Below are 17,935 nucleotides of genomic sequence, written 5' to 3'. Positions count from 1 at the left end.
AGCACACGCCCAGGGGCGGAGTCATCGGTGCAGTCACAACTGCGGAAAAGGAGGAGCTTTGTAGATAAGGGCACGCCTTCTGGCGAATCAGAGAAGGTGTAGGCGGAGTCTGCATCATAATCTGAGATTCCTATAGGATCGGACATGAAGAGGGAGGAGCTACATCGTGAGGACACGCCCTGCGGCTGTACAGTACTGCGGCGTCAACCCCCGCACTGATCATAACAGGGGCGGGGCAGTGACGTACAGACACGCCCTCTACGAGGAATACTAATAATCGCGGCCTTAGCAGCACGCCCATGGGCGGAGCCTTCATAGCGTGTGTGGATGGGGGGCGGGAAGGAGGAGCTACGGATCAGGACACGCCGGTAATATCCGGGTGTAAGGGAAACCTGTTTGCTCTGCTGAGCGTGCATGTGTATGGGGGAGGGGGGTCAGGAGGAATAGCTGTGTGCTGAGCGTGCATGTGTATGGGGGGGGGGGTCAGGAGGAATAGCTGTGTGCTGAGCGTGCATGTGTATGGGGGAGGGGAGTCAGGAGGAATAGCTGTATGCTGAGCGTGCATGTGTATGGGGGGGGGTCAGGAGGAATAGCTGTGTGCTGAGCGTGCATGTGTATGTGGGAGGGGGGTCAGGAGGAATAGCTGTGTGCTGAGCGTGCATGTGTATGGGGGAGGGCAGGAGGAATAGCTGTGTGCTGAGCGTGCATGTGTATGGGGGGGTCAGGAGGAATAGCTGTGTGCTGAGCGTGCATGTGTATGGGGGAGGGGGGTCAGGAGGAATAGCTGTGTGCTGAGCGTGCATGTGTATGGGGGAGGGCAGGAGGAATAGCTGTGTGCTGAGCGTGCATGTGTATGGGGGGGTCAGGAGGAATAGCTGTGTGCTGAGCGTGCATGTGTATGGGGGAGGGCAGGAGGAATAGCTGTGTGCTGAGCGTGCATGTGTATGGGGGGGGGGTCAGGAGGAATAGCTGTGTGCTGAGCGTGCATGTGTATGGGGGAGGGGGTCAGGAGGAATAGCTGTGTGCTGAGCGTGTATGGGGGGGGGGTCAGGAGGAATAGCTGTGTGCTGAGCGTGCATGTGTATGGGGGAGGGGGGTCAGGAGGAATAGCTGTGTGCTGAGCGTGCATGTGTATGGGGGAGGGGGGTCAGGAGGAATAGCTGTGTGCTGAGCGTGCATGTGTATGGGGGAGGGGAGGTCAGGAGGAATAGCTGTGCTGAGCGTCCATGTGTATGGGGGAGGTCAGGAGGAATAGCTGTGTGCTGAGCGTCCATGTGTATGGGGGAGGGGAGGTCAGGAGGAATAGCTGTGTGCTGAGCGTCCATGTGTATGGGGGAGGTCAGGAGGAATAGCTGTGTGCTGAGCGTCCATGTGTATGGGGGGGGGTCAGGAGGAATAGCTGTGTGCTGAGCGTGCATGTGTATGGGGGGGGGGGTCAGGAGGAATAGCTGTGTGCTGAGCGTGCATGTGTATGGGGGAGGGGAGGTCAGGAGGAATAGCTGTGCGCTGAGCGTGCATGTGTATGGGGGAGGTCAGGAGGAATAGCTGTGCGCTGAGCGTGCATGTGTATGGGGGGGCAGGAGGAATAGCTGTGCGCTGAGCGTGCATGTGTATGGGGGAGGGGAGGTCAGGAGGAATAGCTGTGTGCTGAGCGTGCATGTGTATGGGGGAGGTCAGGAGGAATAGCTGTGTGCTGAGCGTGCATGTGTATGGGGGAGGGGGGTCAGGAGGAATAGCTGTGTGCTGAGCGTGTATGTGTATGGGGGAGGGGAGGTCAGGAGGAATAGCTGTGCGCTGAGCGTGCATGTGTATGGGGGAGGGGGGTCAGGAGGAATAGCTGTGTGCTGAGCGTGCATGTGTATGGGGGAGGGGGGTCAGGAGGAATAGCTGTGTGCTGAGCGTGCATGTGTATGGGGGAGGGGGGTCAGGAGGAATAGCTGTGTGCTGAGCGTGTATGTGTATGGGGGAGGGGGGTCAGGATGAATAGCTGTGTGCTGAGCGTGCATGTGTATGGGGGAGGGGGGTCAGGATGAATAGCTGTGTGCTGAGCGTGCATGTGTATGGGGGAGGGGAGGTCAGGAGGAATAGCTGTGTGCTGAGCGTGCATGTGTATGGGGGAGGGGGGTCAGGATGAATAGCTGTGTGCTGAGCGTGCATGTGTATGGGGGGGGGTCAGGAGGAATAGCTGTGTGCTGAGCGTGCATGTGTATGGGGGGGGGGTCAGGAGGAATAGCTGTGTGCTGAACGTGCATGTGTATGGGGGAGGGGAGGTCAGGAGGAATAGCTGTGTGCTGAGCGTGCATGTGTATGGGGGAGGTCAGGAGGAATAGCTGTGTGCTGAGCGTGCATGTGTATGGGGGAGGGGAGGTCAGGAGGAATAGCTGTGTGCTGAGCGTGCATGTGTATGGGGGAGGGGAGGTCAGGAGGAATAGCTGTGTGCTGAGCGTGCATGTGTATGGGGGAGGGGGGTCAGGAGGAATAGCTGTGTGCTGAGCGTGCATGTGTATGGGGGGTCAGGAGGAATAGCTGTGTGCTGAGCGTGCATGTGTATGGGGGAGGGGGCTCAGGAGGAATAGCTGTGCTGAGCGTGCATGTGTATGGGGGGGGTCAGGAGGAATAGCTGTGCTGAGCGTGTATGGGGGAGGGGGGTCAGGAGGAATAGCTGTGTGCTGAGCGTGCATGTGTATGGGGGAGGGGGGTCAGGAGGAATAGCTGTGTGCTGAGCGTGCATGTGTATGGGGGAGGTCAGGAGGAATAGCTGTGTGCTGAGCGTGCATGTGTATGGGGGAGGGGGGTCAGGAGGAATAGCTGTGTGCTGAGTGTGCATGTGTATGGGGGGTCAGGAGGAATAGCTGTGTGCTGAGCGTGCATGTGTATGGGGGAGGGGGGTCAGGAGGAATAGCTGTGTGCTGAGCGTGCATGTGTATGGGGGAGGGGGGTCAGGAGGAATAGCTGTGTGCTGAGCGTGCATGTGTATGGGGGGTCAGGAGGAATAGCTGTGTGCTGAGCGTGCATGTGTATGGGGGAGGGGGCTCAGGAGGAATAGCTGTGCTGAGCGTGCATGTGTATGGGGGGGGTCAGGAGGAATAGCTGTGCTGAGCGTGTATGGGGGAGGGGGGTCAGGAGGAATAGCTGTGTGCTGAGCGTGCATGTGTATGGGGGAGGGGGGTCAGGAGGAATAGCTGTGTGCTGAGCGTGCATGTGTATGGGGGAGGTCAGGAGGAATAGCTGTGTGCTGAGCGTGCATGTGTATGGGGGAGGGGGGTCAGGAGGAATAGCTGTGTGCTGAGTGTGCATGTGTATGGGGGAGGGGGGTCAGGAGGAATAGCTGTGTGCTGAGTGCATGTGTATGGGGGAGGGGGGTCAGGTGGAATAGCTGTGTGCTGAGCGTGTATGTGTATGGGGGGGGTCAGGTGGAATAGCTGTGTACTGAACATGCATGTGTATGGGGGAGGTCAGGAGGAATAGCTGTGTGCTGAGCGTGTATGGGGGGGGGTCAGGAGAAATAGCTGAGTGTGCATGTGTATGGGGGGGGTCAGGTGGAATAGCTGTGTGCTGAGCGTGCATGTGTATGGGGGGGGGTCAGGAGGAATAGCTGAGTGTGCATGTGTATGGGGGGGGGGGTTAGGAGGAATAGCTGTGTGCTGAGCGTGTATGGGGGAGGGGGCTCAGGAGGAATAGCTGTGTGCTGAGCGTGTATGGGGGAGGGGGCTCAGGAGGAATAGCTGTGCTGAGCGTGCATGTGTATGGGGGAGGGGGGTCAGGAGGAATAGCTGTGTGCTGAGCGTGCATGTGTATGGGGGGGGCAGGAGGAATAGCTGTGTACTGAACATGCATGTGTATGGGGGAGGTCAGGAGGAATAGCTGTGTGCTGAGCGTGCATGTGTATGGGGGAGGGGGGTCAGGAGGAATAGCTGTGCTGAGCGTGCATGTGTATGGGGGAGGTCAGGAGGAATAGCTGTGTGCTGAGCGTGTATGGGGAGGGGGGCTCAGGAGGAATAGCTGTGTGCTGAGCGTGTATGGGGAGGGGTCAGGAGGAATAGCTGTGTGCTGAGCGTGCATGTGTATGGGGGGGGCAGGAGGAATAGCTGTGTGCTGAGCGTGCATGTGTATGGGGGAGGGGGGTCAGGAGGAATAGCTGTGTGCTGAGCGTGTATGGGGGAGGGGGGTCAGGAGGAATAGCTGTGTGCTGAGCGTGCATGTGTATGGGGGAGGGGGGTCAGGAGGAATAGCTGTGTGCTGAGCGTGTATGGGGGAGGGGGGTCAGGAGGAATAGCTGTGTGCTGAGCGTGCATGTGTATGGGGGGGGCAGGAGGAATAGCTGTGTGCTGAGCGTGCATGTGTATGGGGGAGGGGGTCAGGAGGAATAGCTGTGTGCTGAGCGTGCATGTGTATGGGGGAGGGGGGTCAGGAGGAATAGCTGTGTGCTGAGTGTGCATGTGTATGGGGGAGGGGGGTCAGGAGGAATAGCTGTGTGCTGAGCGTGCATGTGTATGGGGGGGGCAGGAGGAATAGCTGTGTGCTGAGCGTGCATGTGTATGGGGGAGGGGGTCAGGAGGAATAGCTGTGTGCTGAGCGTGCATGTGTATGGGGGAGGGGGGTCAGGAGGAATAGCTGTGTGCTGAGCGTGCATGTGTATGGGGGAGGGGGGTCAGGAGGAATAGCTGTGTGCTGAGCGTGCATGTGTATGGGGGAGGGGGGTCAGGAGGAATAGCTGTGTGCTGAGCGTGCATGTGTATGGGGGAGGGGGGTCAGGAGGAATAGCTGTGTGCTGAGCGTGCATGTGTATGGGGGAGGGGGGTCAGGAGGAATAGCTGTGTGCTGAGCGTGCATGTGTATGGGGGAGGGGGGTCAGGAGGAATAGCTGTGCGCTGAGCGTGTGTATGGGGGAGGGGGCTCAGGAGGAATAGCTGTGTGCTGAGCGTGCATATGTATGGGGGAGGGGAGGTCAGGAGGAATAGCTGTGTGCTGAGCGTGTGTATGGGGGAGGGGGCTCAGGAGGAATAGCTGTGCTGAGCGTGCATGTGTATGGGGGAGGGGAGGTCAGGAGGAATGGCTGAGCGTGCATGTGTATGGGGGAGGGGTTGAATACTGCTGATCCTTCTATGTGCTGTAGATGGAACTGTTCTATCACAGTTAATTATTACCCTGTGGGGTGGAAACTGTCAGCAAATCAAAGGTTAATAATGTTCCCTCCGCACCTGGAGCACGGTGGGTGTGCTGATTTTTCACAGTGGGTGTGCTGATTTTTCACAGTGGGTGTGCTGATTTTCAGGGGCTGTGATCGGGAGGTGGGGTGTGAGCGGCTGTTTGGAGCTGCTGCTTCTCCATTTCTCAATCTTTGTGAGTTTTGCCGCCTTTTTCTGTTTATAAAACAAAAAACAAACATTCACAATGTATCCGATCCTGCAGCGTCCGGAGATACATTCTGTTAGTTTTTTACGTTCTATGTTACATTCTGGGGGGCATGGAAGACAGGCATAAACCGTTTTAGACCCCAGCCTGCAGGGCGCGGACTTCTGACCACCCTGAGGCTACACAGTGGCCGCGGCATCGCTCGTGCTGGCAATGTTCGCTATGTAAATCTCAGCACGGTGCAGGGGGTGAATCGCGCCCCTCATGGAACTGCGGCAAGAAAGTAGCACAAAATCCAATGTTTGGCGTCTTACTGACTGCTGGTGGCGCACCCTGGCAGGTGTCAACATGGCCACATCCACCTCCACTCTGCCGCAATGTGGCAGCACCATACTGCGGTCCCGGACTCCCGACCTCAGCATTGTGACCCTACAAGGGGCTCCTCACCTGGGTCCTGTATATCAGGGGTGTCAAACTGCATTCCTCGAGGGCCACAAACCATGCGTGTTTTCAAGATTTCCTTAGCATTGCACAAGGTGCTGCAATCATTATGTGTGTAGGTGATTAAATTATCACCTGTGCAGTACAAGGAAATCCTGAAAACATGACCTGTTTGCAGCCCTGGAGGAATGCAGTTTGACACCCCTGCTGTATATGACCCTACAAGGGGCTTTTCACCTGGGCCCTGTATATGACCCTACAAGGGGCTTCTCACCTGGGTCCTGTATATGACCCTACAAGGGGCTTCTCACCTGGGTCCTGTATATGACCCTACAAGGGGCTTCTCACCTGGGCCCTGTATATGACCCTACAAGGGGCTTCTCACCTGGGCCCTGTATATGACCCTACAAGGGGCTTCTCACCTGGGTCCTGTATATGACCCTACAAGGGGCTTCTCACCTGGGTCCTGTATATGACCCTACAAGGGGCTTCTCACCTGGGCCCTGTATATGACCCTACAAGGGGCTTCTCACCTGGGCCCTGTATATGACCCTACAAGGGGCTTCACACCTGGGTCCTGTATATGACCCTACAAGGGGCTTCTCACCTGGGTCCTGTATATGACCCTACAAGGGGCTTCCCACCTGGGTCCTGTATATGACCCTACAAGGGGCTTCTCACCTGGGTCCTGTATATGACCCTACAAGGGGCTTCTCACCTGGGTCCTGTATATGACCCTACAAGGGGCTTCACACCTGGGTCCTGTATATGACCCTACAAGGGGCTTCTCACCTGGGTCCTGTATATGACCCTACAAGGGGTTTCACACCTGGGTCCTGTATATGACCCTACAAGGGGCTTCTCACCTGGGTCCTGTATATGACCCTACAAGGGGCTTCTCACCTGGGTCCTGTATATGACCCTACAAGGGGCTTCTCACCTGGGTCCTGTATATGACCCTACAAGGGGCTTCTCACCTGGGTCCTGTATATGACCCTACAAGGGGCTTCTCACCTGGGTCCTGTATACCAGAAGTGTCTGACAGATGAGCATTCTGCGACCCGCTCCTGCATTGATATCAGGGCCGCATCTCTTACAATTCTTTAGCCTTGAGACCACAATTGTACTAATAAACCCCCATAGTGAGCCGAGGCCGGATTCAGGGGTCTTTGAGGCTGAAGGTTGGCAGGACGCTGTGGGTTCCCGGGGGGATTGTTGGAAACTCTGGGGAAACTGGTTTCAATTCAAAAGTTTAGTACGAGGCTCCACAGTTTCTGGTGATGTCGCATTTTCCAGATTTGCTTGGGACTGCTGGGTTTAGAAGGCCCCTGACCTCTTGGGTAAAATGCTCCTCCACATCCACCACAGATGGCCCTGACTTCTCACAAGTCTATGTTCACATGTTGCATTCTTGCAGCATTTATTTTGCATGCAGAACCTGCTCTCCTGGCGGTAAAGTTGCTTATAAAAAGCCGCTTTTTCTGCGTTCTTTTAGTGCAGATCATATGTGTCATCCGTCTGCAGCCCACGTTTAGCAAAGTTCGTTTTATTCATCTAAAACTCATGGTGCTTTTATTTATTTTTCGTAGCGTTTTTACTTTGTATGGTGAAAAAATCTTGCGAAAAGACTGATAGAATTGCCATGCTGCCGTTTTCCAATTCAGTCCAGAAAATAAGATCGAGCTTTTTCATGAGATTTCTCATATTAATGATAGTTTTTGCTGGTACTGGAAAAAAAGCAGCTTTAAATTTGCATTAAAAAAAAGCAGCAGAGAAGGAACTTCAAAAACGCGACATGTGAACATCGCCTAACTGATTACAATAGAGAATTTCTAGTGCAGCAATATATCTGGGGTTCTATGATGGGGGTAGTAGTTTCTGCAATTTGCCTGCGTTATCCTGGATGATTTGACTACTACTTCGCTTAGTGACCTCAGTGTTGTTCCTGACTGCAATCTGAGCTATTTTCCTCTGGTGTCTGCAAAATTAGGATAAAGGTTTTTGGAAATGTCGGTGTGTGAGGAGCCGTCAGATGCATTGGCCAGTATTTGGATAGAGTCACAAAGTCGCCTCTCGGGGTAATAAAATCACTTACTATGGTCTAACATTCTGGGAATTGTCTTCTGAGCAATTTCCCAACCTCATCATCTAGATGTTGATAAATCCATTTCCCAATGATTCCTCACATGATTTATAGCAGTTTATTACCCCTGCATACGTGTCCATTCTCCCTGTGGATTTTTTGGCAAAAGAGGACCCTGATAAAGTGGGCAAATCTCCCACCCAGAGCCCAAACAGCTCTGATCCATCGCTTCCATGGGACCTCGGATGGTGGCACCAAGACAGTAGCAGCAGATACTTGAGAGATATTACCATCTTATAAAGTGATAGCATATTGAAAAATATATGCCGACCGTCAGCCGGGACTTTAGGACCCCCACCGATCCTGAGAATAAAGGGGCACAGCGCTGGTTTAGTGCACAGCGGCACTCCGTTCACCCGTCTGTGCAGAGAAATGCAGCGGAAAAGCATTTACTCTGCATTAGCCACCTTAAAGGGGTTGTCTGGGCATATGGTATTCATGACCTTGCCTTTAATGAAGGCTTGCTTAATTTTTAGAAACGAGCTGATCTACAGCTTTCAGCCGCTGTACCTTGTGCTGTTTCTGTCCATTTTATACACCCGGCCGCCACTGCGGAATGATGGGGCGCTGGGTGTCAGACCCCCGCTGATCTGCAGACTTAACCTTTAGTTTGGATATCAATAGTGTGTGTGGCCAGTCAGTGTCTTTATGTTATGGTTGATGGTGCATATTATGTAAACACTGATACATGTCGATACATTGTAGCCATCCTTCCCATAGCTGTTTCCAGTTATGGCTGCATAGACAGTAGACATAATATACAGCTTATATCAGTGAATGTCTCCAAAAATAAAATGGTCAGAAAAAAAGGTCTGCTTCTTTTCCTATAGACGGCGCCTCTCTCTGGTTATGTCTGTTATTGCATTCACTTGAATCAGGCCGAGCTGTGATCCCAGGAGAAGCTCCTGCAGCGATTCTGTATCTGAGAATGAAGTTATTATTATTTAACGGCCTTCAGCTCTATCTGGAGTCTTGGCGATATGAAGGATGAGCGACTTGTAGGAAGATGGATCTTGTGGAAGCCGATAGGTCACCAAGGTCTTCTCCACCGTTATGTTTATAGTATCAGGCCATCAGGTTGCTTTTCTTCCTCTTCACCTTGTTCCTTCCATTCTTCCTTCCATGATGTCCTCCTCCAGTGATCGCTCTCTGCGTATCATGTGTCCACAGTAGACAAGTCGTAGCTTGGTGATTCTTGCCTCCAGTGACATGTCTGACTTGATTTGTTCCAAAATTCCACGGTATTGATAACTTCCTTCTGCAGAACCACATTTTGAAGGTGTTGATTCTTCTGTCTTGATTGTTTATCGTCCAGGTGTTACATCCGTATGTATCCACAGAAAAGATCAGAGTATGTACGAGCCGTGTCTTTGTCGCCAGTGAAATGTTCCTCGATTTGAAGACCTCGTCCAGTGACTTCATTGCTGATTTGCCCATAACTATTCACTTACTGACTTCCGGTGTCGTCGCTGCATCTTGAGTGATCGTTGATCCGTGTAGGGTGAAGTCCTTTACAACTTCCAGTTCGTCACCGTCCATCTCAAATGTGTCCTGGTCGTGCGGGGCAGTGGTCAGTATCTGTCGTCTTTGTGTTGAGCAGGAGTCCCATGTACAAGCTTTCCATCCTGACCATCAGTAATACGTCCTTTATGCCATCTACGCTTGTTGCTATCAACATTGTATCATCTGCTTATTCAAGATTGTTGATGATTCGTAAAGCAATTCTGATTCAGCCCTCAATAATTGTGTAATCTATTTTGTAATTGCTGTATAATGAGGGTGACAGGAGGCTTTTATACAGACTTTGCACCGGAGCCCCAAATTTAAAGGGAACCTGTCATCTGATTCATGCTGCCCGAACCGCAGACACTGGCTGCGTCTACTTTGCGATGCTGCAGCGTTTCCGAGAAAATATGCGTAGAAATGCTGCCTTGGACAAGTAGTCTGAGGACAACTTCTCCCCGTCCCAATCACCTAGACTCATGGGTCCAGGGCCGGACTGGCAAATGCCAGAAGGGCCTGTCTGGTCATGGGCCACATTGCCTGCTACGTTGTTTACAGAATCAGTGTTCTCAAGACTCCCATAATGTTAAGAGTTGTGACGGGGGGATCATTAGAAGTATTGGTCGTGTAGTAAATCTTGCTTTCCTCCACGGAGGGTGAAATTAGTAATATTGCTTGAAGATGGGGACTGTTGTGAATTCTGTGGCAGAGTTCACTCCTGTGGTCACAAGTGGTACTTCGGCTGATTCTCTCTGGGATCTTCCGTTTGTGGAGGAAAGTGGTACTGCAGCTTCTGAGTTTCCTCCCTCAGGTGATCTGGTGAGCTCCTTAGCTTCTTCTCTACTTAACTCCACCTGATGCTTTGATCTATGCTTCCTGTCAATGTTTCAGTGTGGGACTTGTTTTTTCCCTGGATCATTCCTGTGGCCTGCTGCTCTGCAAAGCTAAGTTTTGCTTATGTTATTTTGTTGCTATTTTTCTGTCCAGCTTGCTTTATTGGTTTTTCTCGCCTGCTGGAAGCTCCGAGACGCAGAGGGACCACCTCCGTACCGTTAGTCGGTGCGGAGGGTCTTTTTGTCCCCTCTGCGTGGTTTTTTATAGGTTTTTGTGCTGACCGCAAAGTTATCTTCCCTATCCTCGTTCTGTTCAGCTAGTCGGGCCTCACTTTGCTAAATCTGTTTCATCTCTATGTTTGTGTTTTCATCTTACTCAGTCATTATATGTGGGGGGCTGCCTTTTCCTTTGGGGAATTTCTCTGAGGCAAGGTAGGCTTATTTTTCTATCTTCAGGATTAGCTAGTTTCTCAGGCTGTGACGAGGCGCCTAGGTTCTGGTCAGGAGCGCTCCACGGCTACCTTTAGTGTGGTTTGATAGGCTTAGGGATTGCGGTCTGCAGAGTTCCCACGTCTCAGAGCTCGTTCTATTATTTTGGGTTATTGTCAGTTCACTGTATGTGCTCTGACCTCCATGTCCATTGTGATTCTGAATTGCCTTTCATAACAGGGGACAGCATGGACCTGTGTGATTTCAAACGCCAGGGCTGAATTCCAGCCCCAATCTGTACCTGCACAGGTCCTATGTCTGTGTGTGTTTAGGTAGAGATCATCCACGCGGGGAGAAGCCATCTAAGGTCCTGTGTTGGACTTGTCATCAGAGACGCACAGTCCCGGGATAGTTTTTCACAATGTTTGCTGTAATCAGTACAGCCAGTGATGATTCATGATCAGGTTCCACTGTTGCTTTGAGCACTGGGGTTCTGGGTTGAAATGTGGGTTTCATCTGCGTTCTCCGGTTTTCTCAGACTCCAAAGACGTAATGATGGATTCTAGATTGTGAGCCCCATTGGGGATAGTGATAACATCTGTAAAATGCTGCGGAATAGGATTGCACTGTATATAAATGAGCATAATAAATATATAAATTATAAAATTCCAAGTTAAGGAGAACGCTGTGCTCAACTAAGTTTTGCTGTCCTACACCGCCACCTGCTGGTCTGCATAGTGATTACAGATCACATCTAGCTACTGCAGTTCAAGATTTTATTTTTTTTACTGCCAAGTTAGTTTGGAAACATCAGTGTAAAATCCACAGAAGAATGCAGCACTCCAACAATTAGATGCAGGAAAAAGCCCATAAATGTTTTCATCTCACATAAATAAATACATGATTGTAAGGTGTCTCCGGTTAGAAATCAAGCATGCCGCTCAGCAATCTTCTATTTCTTTATTCTTCAAATGGTATGAAAAGTCCAAAACCGCGCAGGGCAGGAGGTGCAGTGACCGTTATTTTGCGCTGCGTATTATCTTGTTTGTACCCGCAGATGTTTTAATGCCACATTGAGAATAAACGGTTTGAGGGTTTTACCATAACTCCCAGCAGCACACCCGCTGTCTCGGGGATATATCTGGTGTGTGTGGTTCTCTGATTAGATATTCATAATGCAGACTGCTGACAGGTCACTGATCCCTGAGTGACCCGACCCCCAGTTTACATAATGAATACCTAACATACTGAAGAAAGAGACAAAAAATGCTTCTGCAGGCAGGCACCAGCCGTGGCACCTGCTCTGAAGCATAATCGCATGTTTAGAGAGGCAATAATACATTTTCTTGATGTTATCGAGCTAGGGAAAAAAAACTATTGGAAAATGGTGCCAGCCGCGCTGCGCAGTAGTAGCTATAGGTGTCTATAGCTGTGATCCGATTGTTGCTAATGCGCATGTGCCGGCAGCACCATCTTACTGGAGAAGAAAAAAATAATTCCTCCTCCAAGATGGCACCTTCCGCGCCTGCGCAGTATCAGCAATCTGTCTTGCTGTGATCCGATAGCAGACCACATATTACCACCACATACTGACCCAATAATACCACATACAGGTATTATACGCACCTGTTCTTTGTGTCTCCCTCCACCTCATTGTAGATTGTAAGCTCTCACGGGCAGGGTCTTCTTATTGTGCTTTAATTATTGTGTTATTGTTAACATTGTTACTTATGACTGTTGTGTATTAAACTGTAAAGCGCCGCAGAATATGTTGGCGCTATTTAAAGATTATTATTACAGGGGACAAATAATACCAAGCCATGACCAGACTACATATTACCACCACAGTGACCAAATAATACCACATACATGGGACAAATATTGTCACATCATGGCCGGACCACATATTACCACCACATAGTGACGAAATAATACCACATACGAGGAACATATACTGCCACACCATGACCAGACCACATATTACCAGCACATAGTGGCCAAATACTACAATACTGATGATTGATAAAAAAAAACCCCACAATACTAATATTACCATAAATGCCATTATACACAGGAGATATGCACATAGTGTCAGTGTTCAGGTAATATAGTAATCACCAGTGACATAATACATAGGAGCTCTGTATATAGTGTCAGTGTACAGTTAATACAGGGAACACCAGTGACATTACACGCAGGAGCTCTGTATATAGTGTCAGTATACAGATAATATAGTGATCACCAGTGACATTATTGTTATGGCTGGCAATCAGGCAACACAGCGTGCAGTAATCAGCGCACATACAGAGATCTGGCAATAACCCAAAACAATAGGACGAGCTCTGAGACGTGGAATCTCTGTAGACTGCAGTACCTGATCTATCCTCACACAACTGGAAGCAGCAGTGGATTGCGCCTATCAACTACCTATGCAACTCGGCACTGCCTGAGGAGCTGACTAGCCTGAAGATAGAAATACAAGCCTGACTTACCTCAGAGAAATACCCCAAAGGAATAGGCAGCCCCCACATATAATGACTGTTAGCAAGATGAAAAGACAAACGTAGGAATGAAATAGATTCAGCAAAGTGAGGCCCGATATTCTAGACAGAGCGAGGATAGCAAAGAGAACTATGCAGTCTACAAAAAACCCTAAAACGAAAACCACGCAAAGGGGCAAAAAGACCCACCGTGCCGAACTAACAGCACGGCGGTGCACCCCTTTGCTTCTCAGAGCTTCCAGCAAAAGATAATAACAAGCTGGACAGAAAAAACAGAAAACAAACTAGAAGCACTTATCTAGCAGAGCAGCAGGCCCAAGGAAAGATGCAGTAGCTCAGATCCAACACTGGAACATTGACAAGGAGCAAGGAAGACAGACTCAGGTGGAGCTAAATAGCAAGGCAGCCAACGAGCTCACCAAAACACCTGAGGGAGGAAGCCCAGAGACTGCAATACCACTTGTGACCACAGAAGTGAACTCAGCCACAGAATTCACAACAGTACCCCCCCCTTGAGGAGGGGTCACCGAACCCTCACCAGAACCCCCAGGCCGACCAGGATGAGCCACATGAAAGGCACGAACAAGATCTGGGGCATGGACATCAGAGGCAAAAACCCAGGAATTATCTTCCTGAGCATAACCCTTCCATTTGACCAGATACTGGAGTCTCCGTCTAGAGACACGAGAATCCAAAATCTTCTCCACAATATACTCCAATTCCCCCTCCACCAAAACAGGGGCAGGAGGCTCCACAGATGGAACCATAGGTGCCACGTATCTCCTCAACAACGACCTATGGAATACATTATGTATGGAAAAGGAGTCTGGGAGGGTCAGACGAAAAGACACCGGATTGAGAATCTCAGAAATCCTATACGGACCAATAAAACGAGGTTTAAATTTAGGAGAGGAAACCTTCATAGGTATATGACGAGAAGATAACCAAACCAAATCCCCAACACGAAGTCGGGGTCCCACACGGCGTCTGCGATTAGCGAAAAGCTGAGCCTTCTCCTGGGACAAGGTCAAATTGTCCACTACCTGAGTCCAGATCTGCTGCAACCTGTCCACCACATAATCCACACCAGGACAGTCCGAAGACTCAACCTGTCCTGAAGAGAAACGAGGATGGAACCCAGAATTGCAGAAAAATGGAGAGACCAAGGTAGCCGAGCTGGCCCGATTATTAAGGGCGAACTCAGCCAACGGCAAAAATGACACCCAATCATCCTGGTCAGCGGAAACAAAACATCTCAGATATGTTTCCAAGGTCTGATTGGTTCGTTCGGTCTGGCCATTAGTCTGAGGATGGAAGGCCGAGGAAAAAGATAGGTCAATGCCCATCCTACCACAAAAGGCTCGCCAGAACCTCGAGACAAACTGGGAACCTCTGTCAGAAACAATATTCTCAGGAATGCCATGTAAACGAACCACATGCTGGAAGAACAAAGGCACCAAATCAGAGGAGGAAGGCAATTTAACCAAGGGCACCAGATGGACCATTTTAGAAAAGCGATCACAGACCACCCAAATGACAGACATCTTTTGAGAAACGGGAAGGTCAGAAATGAAATCCATCGAAATATGTGTCTAAGGCCTCTTCGGGACCGGCAAGGGCAAAAGCAACCCACTGGCACGTGAACAGCAGGGCTTAGCCCTAGCACAAATTCCACAGGACTGCACAAAAGCACGCACATCCCGTGACAGAGATGGCCACCAGAAGGATCTAGCAACCAACTCCCTGGTACCAAAGATTCCTGGATGACCGGCCAGCACCGAACAATGAAGTTCAGAGATAACTTTACTAGTCCACCTATCAGGGACGAACAGTTTCTCGGCCGGACAACGATCAGGTTTATTAGCCTGAAATTTCTGCAACACTCTCCGCAAATCAGGGGAGATGGCAGACACAATGACTCCTTCCTTGAGGATACTCGCCGGCTCAGATAACCCCGGAGAGTCGGGCACAAAACTCCTAGACAGAGCATCCGCCTTCACATTTTTAGAGCCCGGAAGGTATGAAATCACAAAATCAAAACGAGCAAAAAATAACGACCAACGAGCCTGTCTAGGATTCAAGCGCTTGGCAGACTCAAGATAAGTAAGGTTCTTATGATCAGTCAAAACCACCACGCGATGCTTAGCACCCTCAAGCCAATGACGCCACTCCTCGAATGCCCACTTCATGGCCAGCAACTCTCGGTTGCCCACATCATAATTACGCTCAGCAGCAGAAAATTTCCTGGAAAAGAAAGCACATGGTTTGAACACAGAGCAACCAGAACCTCTCTGTGACAAAACCGCCCCTGCTCCAATCTCAGAAGCATCAACCTCGACCTGGAACGGAAGAGAAACATCAGGTTGACACAACACAGGGGCACAGCAAAAACGACGCTTCAACTCCTGAAAAGCTTCCACGGCAGCAGAAGACCAATTAACCAAATCAGCACCCTTCTTGGTCAAATCGGTCAATGGTCTGGCAATGCTAGAAAAATTACAGATGAAGCGACGATAAAAATTAGCAAAGCCCAGGAATTTCTGCAAACTTTTTAGAGATGTCGGCTGAGTCCAATCCTGGATGGCCTGAACCTTAACCGGATCCATCTCGATAGTAGAAGGGGAAAAGATGAACCCCAAAAATGAAACTTTCTGCACACCGAAGAGACACTTTGATCCCTTCACGAACAAGGAATTAGCACGCAGTACCTGGAAAACCATTCTGACTTGCTTCACATGAGACTCCCAATCATCTGAGAAGATCAAAATGTCATCCAAGTAAACAATCAAGAATTTATCCAGATACTCACGGAAAATGTCATGCATAAAAGACTGAAAAACAGATGGAGCATTGGCAAGTCCGAACGGCATCACCAGATACTCAAAATGACCCTCGGGCGTATTAAATGCCGTTTTCCATTCATCTCCCTGCCTGATTCTCACCAGATTATACGCACCACGAAGATCAATCTTAGTAAACCAACTAGCCCCCTTAATCCGAGCAAACAAGTCAGAAATCAATGGCAAGGGATACTGAAACTTAACAGTGATCTTATTAAGAAGGCGGTAATCAATACACGGTCTTAGCGAACCATCCTTCTTGGCTACAAAAAAGAACCCTGCTCCCAATGGTGACGACGATGGGCGAATATGTCCCTTCTCCAGGGACTCCTTCACATAACTGCGCATAGCGGTGTGTTCAGGTACGGACAAATTAAATAAACGACCCTTAGGGAATTTACTACCAGGAATCAAATCGATAGCACAATCACAATTCCTATGCGGAGGAAGGGCATCAGACTTGGACTCTTCAAATACATCCTGAAAGTCCGACAAGAACTCTGGGATGTCAGAAGGAATGGATGACGAAATAGACAAAAATGGAACATCACCATGTACTCCCTGACAACCCCAGCTGGTTACCGACATAGAGTTCCAATCCAATACTGGATTATGGGTTTGTAGCCATGGCAACCCCAACACGACCACATCATGCAAATTATGCAGTACCAAAAAGCGAATAACTTCCTGATGTGCAGGAGCCATGCACATGGTCAGCTGGGCCCAGTACTGAGGCTTATTCTTGGCCAGAGGTGTAGCATCAATTCCTCTCAACGGAATAGGACACCGCAAAGGCTCCAAGAAAAATCCACAACGTTTAGCATAATCCAAATCCATCAGATTCAGGGCAGCGCCTGAATCCACAAACGCCATGACAGAATATGATGACAAAGAGCACATTAAGGTAATGGACAAAAGGAATTTGGACTGTACAGTACCAATAACGGCAGAGCTATCGAACCGCCTAGTGCGCTTAGGACAATTAGAAATAGCATGAGTAGAATCACCACAATAGAAACACAGTCTGTTCAGACGTCTGTGTTCGTGCCGTTCTACTTTAGTCATAGTCCTGTCGCACTGCATAGGCTCAGGCTTACTCTCAGACAATACCGCCAGATGGTGCACAGATTTACGCTCGCGCAAGCGACGACCGATCTGAATGGCCAAGGACATAGACTCATTCAAACCAGCAGGCATAGGAAATCCCACCATTACATCCTTAAGAGCTTCAGAGAGACCCTTTCTGAACAAAGCCGCTAGTGCAGATTCATTCCACAGAGTGAGTACTGACCATTTTCTAAATTTCTGACAATATACTTCTACATCATCCTGACCCTGGCATAAAGCCAGCAGATTTTTCTCAGCTTGATCCACTGAATTAGGCTCATCGTAAAGCAATCCCAGCGCCTGGAAAAATGCATCAACATTACTCAATGCAGAATCTCCTGGTGCAAGAGAAAACGCCCAGTCCTGTGGGTCGCCGCGCAAAAAAGAAATAATAATCAAAACCTGTTGAATAGGATTACCAGAAGAATGAGGTTTCAAGGCCAAAAATAGCTTACAATTATTTCTGAAGCTCAGGAACTTAGTTCTGTCACCAAAAAACAAATCAGGAATCGGAATTCTTGGTTCTAGCATCGATTTCTGATCAATAGTATCTTGAATCTTTTGTACATTTACAACGAGATTATCCATTGAGGAGCACAGAGCCTGAATATCCATGTCCACAGCTGTGTCCTGAAGCACTCTAATGTCTAGGGGAAAAAAAAGACTGAAGACAGAGCTAAGAAAAAAAAATGATGTCAGGATTTCTTTTTTCCCTCTATTGGAAATCATTGAATGGCTCCTTGTACTGTTATGGCTGGCAATCAGGCAACACAGCGTGCAGTA

At 49.7% G+C, this 17,935-nt stretch overlaps 1 protein-coding gene across 1 annotated transcript in view; it reads left to right on the top strand.

Annotated features, from left to right (window-relative positions):
* Positions 1 to 337: 337 nt before the first annotated feature.
* Positions 338 to 17,935, top strand: part of LOC138644434 (tubulin alpha-1A chain-like) — a 31,363-nt gene continuing 13,765 nt past the window's right edge. The window contains exon 1 of the mRNA XM_069732797.1: positions 338 to 368. The gene's annotated coding sequence lies outside the window, so the exon portion shown is untranslated. The remainder of the gene's footprint in view (positions 369 to 17,935) is intronic.

The sequence above is a fragment of the Ranitomeya imitator genome, chromosome 7, assembly GCF_032444005.1.
Source record: "Ranitomeya imitator isolate aRanImi1 chromosome 7, aRanImi1.pri, whole genome shotgun sequence".
Taxonomy (NCBI): domain Eukaryota; kingdom Metazoa; phylum Chordata; class Amphibia; order Anura; family Dendrobatidae; genus Ranitomeya; species Ranitomeya imitator.
Note: the sequence above shows the minus strand (reverse complement) of the source record. Positions and strands in the feature narration are given on the sequence as shown.